Source organism: Trichechus manatus, unplaced genomic scaffold (genome assembly GCF_000243295.1).
Source record: "Trichechus manatus latirostris isolate Lorelei unplaced genomic scaffold, TriManLat1.0 scaffold00290, whole genome shotgun sequence".
NCBI lineage: Eukaryota > Metazoa > Chordata > Mammalia > Sirenia > Trichechidae > Trichechus > Trichechus manatus.
Window position 1 is genome coordinate 720,065 of NW_004444226.1, and position 9,524 is coordinate 729,588.

Sequence of the window (9,524 nt, forward strand, 5' to 3'; positions counted from 1 at the left end):
AAAAAAAAATAATTGAACTGCTTTTTGACTATTATTGGTGATATAATTTTTAAATCACTATATGTTTTATTCAAGGAATGAGTGAACATGGTTTCAATAGCCAAGGAAGTTAAAGGAACTCATAAGTCACTCATCCTCACCCCTAGAGACAATGACTTCAAATTATTTTACTTTTTCCTCTATGTTTACCATATTTTCAAACAATATGTTTATCTTCTAAAGCTTGATTCCTAAATCCCAAATGCTGTCTCATGCCTCAGGCCATTGTGCATGAGGAGCTGCCTTCCCCGCATTACACCTCCACACCCCTTCCCTTTCCTCCATTCTCCCAACATAGTTACATCTCACTTTGTGTCTTTGGAGGAGGGATTGACAACATTATTCTAGTTTCTAGAGTTTGTTACTAATATATAAAAATTTAACATTATTGCAAAACCTGACAATACTGTGGCATTCCTGTATATATTACTATTATTTCTTTCAAGAAACTTTAAGAATCTTCTGTTTTCAAGAAAATATTTTCCAGAAGATATTTAAAATTTTCAAGAAAATACTTTACAATGAAATATTTCTCATTTCTTTTCTATGTGCTTTACATGCTGTTTGATTATGGTGGTTCATATAGTTTGAGAGAATGTTTTCCTTTGGTAATATTAACTGTAATTATTTATGCATTTCTAGAAATGCCCATAAGCGTATGTAGCATCCTCCTATATTAAAATCTCTAATTCTCTTATCTTCTAAAAGTCAATCATTTTATGCTGTTGTTGTTTGTCTTCTTTTTTTCTGCAGGATTATCTCCAAGGTATCTTTCAAAATTTTAATTGAATCACTTATATGTATTATTATATTTTTAATTTCCAGGAGTTCTTTCTTGTTACCTGGCACCCCCTTTTATATAGTACAATATTCTGTATTGTTGTTTTAATAACTTCTCATTTTTCTCTGAAGATTAGAAAATTTTATAGAATTTTTTTCTTTTCTTGTATATTTTCTCAATCATTTTTAACTCACTTTATATAAGTGTGTGTGTATCTGCATGTGTGAACATATGTGTGCAGTGGCAGATGAAGCAGTAAGCAAGCTGTGCATGGACTTACAGTAAGCAAGGTATGCGTTGACTTACTTGTGTTTACTTACCAATTTGTGGTGCACAATTTCACATGGGTTTCCCCACATCTTTGATGCGATGAAAAACAGGTGAAATTGTGCTCTACGGATTAGTAAGCAAGCACACGTAAGCCCACGTGTACCTTGTGTATTGGGCAATCATTCCACCTGTGTGTGGATCGCCCTCTCTCATTTCAGAGACCTTCTCAAAGATGTGGTGACTTTAACATAATACTTTAGACCTAAACACTACAACCTATTTAGACATAGCATACAGAGATTATACATTTGTGATCTTCATTCTGGAGAATTCTCTAACACATCCCCACCTCAAAAATTCTCAAGATGCTCTTCTTTTTTACATTTCAGTTAAGGAACGGTCCTTTATCCAAATGTTTTGGGGTTTTGGGTTTCAAAGTCCCTGAAGTTTTTCATCTTTCATTGTCTCATCTCCTGCTCTCATTCTTAATCTCTCTATACTTTTTCCTTTTAAGTTTATGACGTATCTATTACTTAATCATCATATAACTTTGGTTTTAAATACAAGAAAACATTTGAGAAAAAAGGAATGAATAAGACAAGGTGCCACTTAGCTAAGCATCAGTAAAGCAGAGTGACAGAATGCATTTCCTCTTTGAGGAGACCTTTAGCAGAGTAATAGCAGCTACAATGACCATGAAATGTAGACATTCCAGTAAAGGGTCTGCTTTAACTATAAGTTTAAAAATTGAGTGAGGTGGCAGAAGCAAATACATAGCAGAGAAAATTTAAAATAAAAAAGAAATGAATTAATATGACTTTGTGTAAATGGTTCTTGGCAATGACAGCTCATCATACATTTCTTAACAGATGATCCAAATAATGATACTTGACTTCAAGGAAGTTTGATTTGGCATTATTGTGCAAAAAGTACTCAAGAAAGAAATACAACTCCTCAACATGAGCTGATGCACTGCTGAAATAAATCTTAGGACATAAACTTAGAAGAAAAACTTCATCCCCTGAAGATCATAAAAATTTATTGATGAGTCTATAATAGATTTTCATATGATCTGAGTGTAAGATCTAACCTTGATGATCCCTAATTTTATGTGGGACAATAAAACATTCATATTCTACTAAATCATTACAGAAATATTTTCTTCTATGACTTCATAGATTTCTTATGACTTATTTTGGTTATAAATGTATGCCTCCTCAAATTTGATCCAGAGGTCAGAAAATGAGGTTTCTTTTTCAAAGTAGCTTAGTCCTTTATTTAAGAGAAGTAAATTTCATGAATAATTCACAGTCTGAGTAAACTACAAAATTAAAAAAAAAAAAAAAAGCTTCACTTACCTAATTTATTTACTCCTCTGTTTTTAGCAAAAACGTGAATGCCTGATGGAAAATTATAACCATATATCAACTGATTTCACCTTATTTGGATTGTTCCCCGCCATCAAGGATTGGCCTATTCCTCTTCATTCTCACCATTCTAATTTTCCTAATGGCTCTAATTGGGAACCTGTTCATGACCCTCCTCATTTTCTTGGACATCCATCTTCACATACCCAAGTATTTCCTACCTCATCAACTCTTCCTAGTGGACCTGAATTACATCTCCACAATTGTCCCCAAGATGGCTTCCAACTTCCTGTCTGGAAAAAAGTCAGTCTCCTTCATTGGATGTGGAGTCCAGAGTTTCTTTTTTTTGACTTTGGCAGGTGCAGGAACACTTCTCTTGGCATCTATGGCTTATGATGGTTATGTGGCCATTTGCCTTCCTCTCCACTATCCCATCCGTATGAGCAAAAAAGTGTGATTGCTGATGATAATAGTGTCTTGGATAATGGGGTCTATCGACTTTTGTGCCCACATGGCATATGCACGTCATGTCCCACGTTGCCGATCCAGGGTGATCAATCATATCTTCTGTGATGTCCCAGCCATGTTGATTCTGGTTTATGGACACCTGGATCTATGAGCACACAGTGTTTATGAGCACCACCTTGTTCCTTGTGTTTCCTTTCATTGGCATTACCTGTTCCTATGGCCGGATTCTCCTTGCTGTCTACCACATGTCCTCATCAGAAGGCAGGAAGGCCTATTCGACCTGCAGTACCCCACTCACTGTGGTGACTTTCTTCTATGCACCCTTTGCTTACACATATCTGTACCCAAGATCATTCCGATCTTCAACAGAAGACAAGGTTCTGTCCATCTTCTACACCATCATCACCCCTATACTCAGCCCTCTTATCTACAGCCTGAGGAACAAGGAGATGATGGGGGCCCTGAGGAGAATTAGTCAGAGAATCTTCTTTATGAAAATATAGACAAAAATTTCTGCATCGGTACTCAAGCTACATGTGCAAATCGGCTCGGTGATGCATATCCACTATAAAAATATTATTCGAGACCTGAAAAAAAGGACTAAATTCAGAGAATTAAAAAACTGACATTTGACACACACACAAAAAAGTAGGTTCCCAAGCTACAATTTTTACATTCTCTGTGGTGATTTTTCCATCAATGTGAAAGAAATGTATTTTCCAATAACTTCTGAAAAGTAGGATTTTATTAAAATGTAGAAAATGAAAATGGAAACTGCCTAACTTGAAGTTTCTATCCAGCATGCAGTTCTACTATATTTAATTAATTTTCCAATATGAAGAAATTAGGACAACAGAACAATAAATATTTTAGAATGGAGGGATGTAATTGAAAGCAAATGAATGTTAGGCTTATTTCTATTAATTTTTACTTTTAGTGGCTATGTAATTATTCTTATATTCCTAATATTCAGAAATGGCTGATGTAGGGAATAGGTAGAGAGATGTGCACATATTTAGAACACCACTATGGAAGACAGATGGCAAGTTTTTCTTCAATGAGATTTATCTGGGTAAATCCTAAGGAAGTGATTTATTAACAGGTCTACCTCAGGGTCAGTAATCAGGGCTGGGGAGTTGACAACTGGACTTTAGAAGAATGAGAGCCTACTTTATAGGTAGATTAATACAGTTTATAGACTATCAGAGCCACTCCCACAATAAACTCTCAGTACATGCTAAATGACTTGTTGTCTTTGCCAGAAATTTAAAAAGTTAAAATATTTTCAAAACATTTTAAAATTTAAAAAAAGACTTTTATATGGAACCAATATTACTCCTCAGTTGAAAACTACTATTAATTCAGTTACTAGAGACCATGGCTAATCTAAGGACATTTAAGGTATTATATGAAATAAAAAATTGTATTATTTCATATTTTAAAAATATTATCCCCCCAAATTTAGTAATACTATCTTTTTCTCATAGCCTATTTCAATAATAAAGGATTGTTTAATAATTTAATAGGCCTTTCGAACAGAATGAACACAATTTGAAAATTCATAATACCTAAAATAAATAAAAAATAACTTGCAAATTGTGTGATATTTGAAGAATTTCTGCTTATGTATTTTATTAAATTCATCACATTTTATTTTAATTGATTAAATTTGCTGGCCAACATGATCAAAACTGGTGAACAAATTGATATATGCAGACACATCATTATTATGCAATTACTGAAAAACAATATATAAAACAGATGACTCCATAACCTAACTAAATATAAGACCTAACTAACTATATCTGGATCTTTCACCACCATATTTACCTTTAATACACTGTGAAAACATCCAGAAATATTATCAGAACTCCTTCCTCAACCTTTGCCTAAGTCCATCCTGTGTCATTAGTGTCTTGCTCTACATTGTCCAAGTCTCACAGGACATACCCAAGTGAATACAAACAAAACAATATTAGAATCAATGACCAGGTCAGCAAGGCCTGGAATCAGGGTTTTTGGTGAGTCTCCACTGAGTTATCTAAAATGTTAAATGCAGGGATGAGAGATGAGTATGTACTTTTGTTTCAAATATATTCAAAGAATCTTACTCAGAAAAATTATTTTGTTCATATGATGATTTGTAAGATTACTATCAGCTGACCAAGTCAAGTGTTTGTGAAAGCGAGAAGATAAAAAAAAAAAAAGATAATGATCCTGATTTTAATTTTACTTATATTCATCACATAGAAGGGGTCTTCTGCAAGTGATTAAAAGAACTTTGGTTAGAATTATGTACTGTTATTTATAAAGTATTAGAATAAGCAACTGAAAAAGTCATATATCTCATTAACCATGAAAACTCACAAAGAAAATTTTACTGGATTGGATTGGTTCATGCAGATACAGGCTCAGAGAATTAGATTCACTAACTTATGTTTACATTTTTACTAAGTGACAGAGCTAGTATTAGATTTAGTTGTGACCCACACTTCCTATAATTATGCAATGAAGCTATATGAACCCACTCCCATTCCAAACCAAACTTTGAAAGCTATACTCTAGTAATCGGTTTCTGTTTACCAGAATATCTATTTACCTACTTCTTGATTCATCTATGATTAATGCTGATTGACCATTGTAGAATTTCATGAAGGTACCTGATTTATAAACACACATGCTAATACTTATTGTGTATTCTCTTTATACTATTTATATACTCTTTAATCCTAACAATTTTATGGTTCTTAATCTCTATAACTTTCTAAATAATTGAAAATATTCTTTGTCTAAATATAAAATATGATAACTAATTGCTAAGTCATTAAACTGAAATAAACGATTATGTACTCTTTCTCTCTAGTTGTGTTGGTAGTGGAAAACTTTGATACAATGTGTAATCTCATGCAGAATTACATGCAAGCATACAGTCTATTGGCTTAATACCAGAGGACACTCTTTTGGATCACTTATTCTGATTCTACGAAAGCCATTTTGAAACACTGTGAATTCTAGGTAACTGATGGTAATGCAAAATAATTCTCATCTAGAGACATGCAGGTTCAGGTCTGATCAGCACTCTTAAGAAACTGAGGCTGACTTATGTAGCCAATGTGTACAAAGCCCTTCCATAAAAATTGATCTGGTACCTGGTTTACTTGTTTCCAACCTTACACCTGAGTAAGGAAAGTCACATACTGGAAGGCCCAGAACTTTAGGATATTTTAGGGGTAAGAGATGGAGTGATCCAATTTATGTGAAACATATTGGAATGTTTCTTGGACTTTGGAGGCTTTCAAAAATCTGGTTGAGACTCCTTATAAAACGACCAGCAAAGCCAACGTGAGGAGGCAATTATGGCAAAGTCACACTCTTGCTTCACCTGTGTAAGTGATCAGGCCAAATTGAATGAGACCACACATTTTATGATTAAGAATTATCTTTCTTTGAAATTAGTTTTGAACAAAAACAGAATGGGCAGGGGGAAGAAGAAGTTTGTGCTTCCACAAAATCAATGCATTGTTTAGACTCTAGTGGAAACCCCTTCAGATTACCCAATTCTTTCATTAGGTCACTATATGGTCTTGAATAACGCATGTCATATGCTTGGGTATTCAGTGTTATTCATCCTTATAATAACAAGATTCATATTTTAAAAAGCTATATAAACTATAAATATATGAATTGCTAAACTGAGGCATTTTTTCAGGATTTTCTTTTTTTTATAATTTTATTGTGCTTTAGGTGAAAGTTTATAGTGCAAGTTAGATTCTCATTCAAAAATTTATACACAAATTGTTTTGTGACATTGGTTGCGATCCCTGCAAGGTGACAGCACTCTCCCCCTTTGTACCCTGGGTTCCCTGTGTCTATTCCTCCAGTTTTCCAGTCCCTTCCTGCCTTGTAGTCTTGCTTTTGGGCAGGAGTTGCACATTTTGTCTTGTATATTTGATTGAACTAAGAAGGATGTTCCTCAAGTGTATTATTGTCTGTTTTGTAGGCCTGTCTAACTTTGTCTGAAAAGTAGGCTTCTGGAGGAGCTTCAGTTCTGAGTTAGTAAGGTGTCCAGGGACCATAGTTTCAGGGGTTCTTCCAGTTTCTGTCAGACTAGTATGTCTGATCTTTTTTTGTGAATTTGAATTTTGTTCTACATTTTTCTTCTGCTCTGTCCTGGAACCTCTATTGTGATCCTTGTCGGAGCAGTCGGTGGTGGTAGCTGGGCACCATCTAGTTCCTCTGAGCGAGGGAAAATCACTAACTAGATAGTAGATAAGCGTCAACTTTGGTGAAGGAAAAGACAACACACAATATAGGGAAAGTCAGTAAAACTCGAACAAGGGAAAGTTATAGAAGCTTCCTAGACTCATCCAAATACCTTGAGGGACTGAGTAGTTGAGGCTGAGGACTGAGGACCATAGTCTCAGGGAATATCTAGGTCAATTGGCATAACATAGTTCATAAAGAAAATGTTCTACATCCTACTTTGGTGAGTAGGATTTTATTTTTAATCTGAATAGGAGCATAAAAAATAACATCTTCGCAAAGCAATTCATGTCTTGGTGATAAATAATTTATTTTAAAACTTGGAAGTCATTGGAGGATTTTCTTTTACATGATTTCTATAACCTGATTTACTAAAGAGATAATATGGGTCTTTCTTTGTAAGCAAAATCTCCTAAGAACAGATACTTTTAAAGTCAGAGCAGCATATTAATTGCAGTTCATTCAGAAGCTCTGGGAAACCATTTTTCTATGATGATGTGTGTGTGTCCTCTTTTACCATTCATCAGAGTTGGGTTGTTGTAGCATAACTCAGTGTTGAGTGGGAATATGTTAGTGCCAGGATATATGAGGAAACAGAAACACAAGAATTTGTTAAAATGTGTAAATTTTAACCACTAGAATGATTTCATTTGGGAATAAAAATTTGTTTTATATATATCTTTGATCCTCTACCATGTACAGAGAATTTTTATTTTAATAACTTGGTTCTTCCTTCCTTCCTCACTTCCTTCCTTCCTTTCTCTCTCTCCTTCCGTTCTGGGTGATTAAAAAGTGAACTATCCTTACTTTATATTCATTAGCTCCAAATATTTGAGGGATAATATATGTGTATAACTTTTAAACATATATATATACTTTAAGTATATATATATATATAAACTTAGCTGAGCATTTAGGGAAAACTACTTAAAATCTCACCTCAGTTTTATCATCTATAAAATGTCAGTGGTGATATCAACCTTCAAGAGCTTGTGGGAAGGATTAAATACAATTTAATCCTGACACAAATTCTGAAACATTTTACGTAACACCCAGCAGAGGTGGTGAATAAAAATTTTATGTCTGTCTTCCCTCTCATGTATGGACATTGTCCAGATTCAAGGCTTGTTTCTCCGACTATTATTTTTTCTCTGAAACTATATCAGATTTTTTTTTCTCCCTGCTCTTTCTTTTTGTGCATAATGTCATAAATGCTGATGCCCAATCACAGTTTTTAAAGGAATGTAAAAGATAAAGACAGGTGAAAATGTTTCATAAGTGGGCTATAAATAAATGCTTATTGCTATTTCGGTGGATAAAAGCAAAAGAAAAGGGACAAAAATAACCTGTTTAGATTTATTTTTACATAAGAGCAACATCCTCTCTAGATCTGGGAAAAATGCTGAAAGCTGCTTCCCTTTCAGATGCACAGCCCTTGAAATGAGTTCACAGGACAAGATATTAGCGCATAAACAGAGAAACATGGATAACCAACAATATGCTGCATTGGCAGTCATAAGACATGGCATCAAATAACAATCTGATGTGTCATTCATTATATCTGTATGTGCTATTTTTCCCTTTTCTTTAAATTATGATAATATTAACCTTATGGACAAAATCATTTAAAAATATGATACCATTTCTTAATCTTTTTTTTCTTTGTGATGATTTTTCCCCCAACATGGAATGCACATATTTTCTGCTAATATGTTTACAATGTAACCAGTTCTTTTTCAGGTAGAAATGAAAACCTGAACTATCTAACTTGAAGTTATCATTCAAAATTACAGTTTTACTATCTTCAATTTATTTTCCAATTTGTCTAAGGTAGAAAAGCAAATATTTCTTGAATGGATAGTTCTAAAAAGTCAGAAGACTTTTTATTTGTTTTTCTGATGGTAGACCCTTAACTTATCTAAATCAGTTACTCTTTCTTCAGTTTTTAGGGGAATTTATAATTATATGGATTGGACAAAAAGTTAATCAGGGTCTTAAAGTCCTTATACCATTCTGGATTGAATATGACAAGCTTATGCTCCTTGCAGGATAATAAATCCTAGGGAAATGATTTAAAAACATGTATATCTCAGTGTCAAATAAAGACTAGGGAGATGTCAACAGAGATCAAGGAAAATGTAAGGCTACATTATATGAAGTGTGAGTAGAAGGTTTAGTCTAGTAAATGGGAATTAGGAATACCAGGGCCATTATCAAAATCAACCCCCACCCTCACACACACTCACTTTACATCCTAAGTAGCCACTGGTACTTTTGTATAAAATAATATCCATTGTTTGAGGTTTTATTCTCCATTCACTATATCCCATAGTTCT

General features: G+C 33.9%; 1 pseudogene; it reads left to right on the top strand.

Moving 5' to 3' along the window:
* Positions 1-2,493: 2,493 nt before the first annotated feature.
* On the top strand, positions 2,494-3,433 carry LOC101345512 (olfactory receptor 2L3-like; annotated as a pseudogene).
* The last annotated feature ends 6,091 nt before the right edge of the window (positions 3,434-9,524 follow it).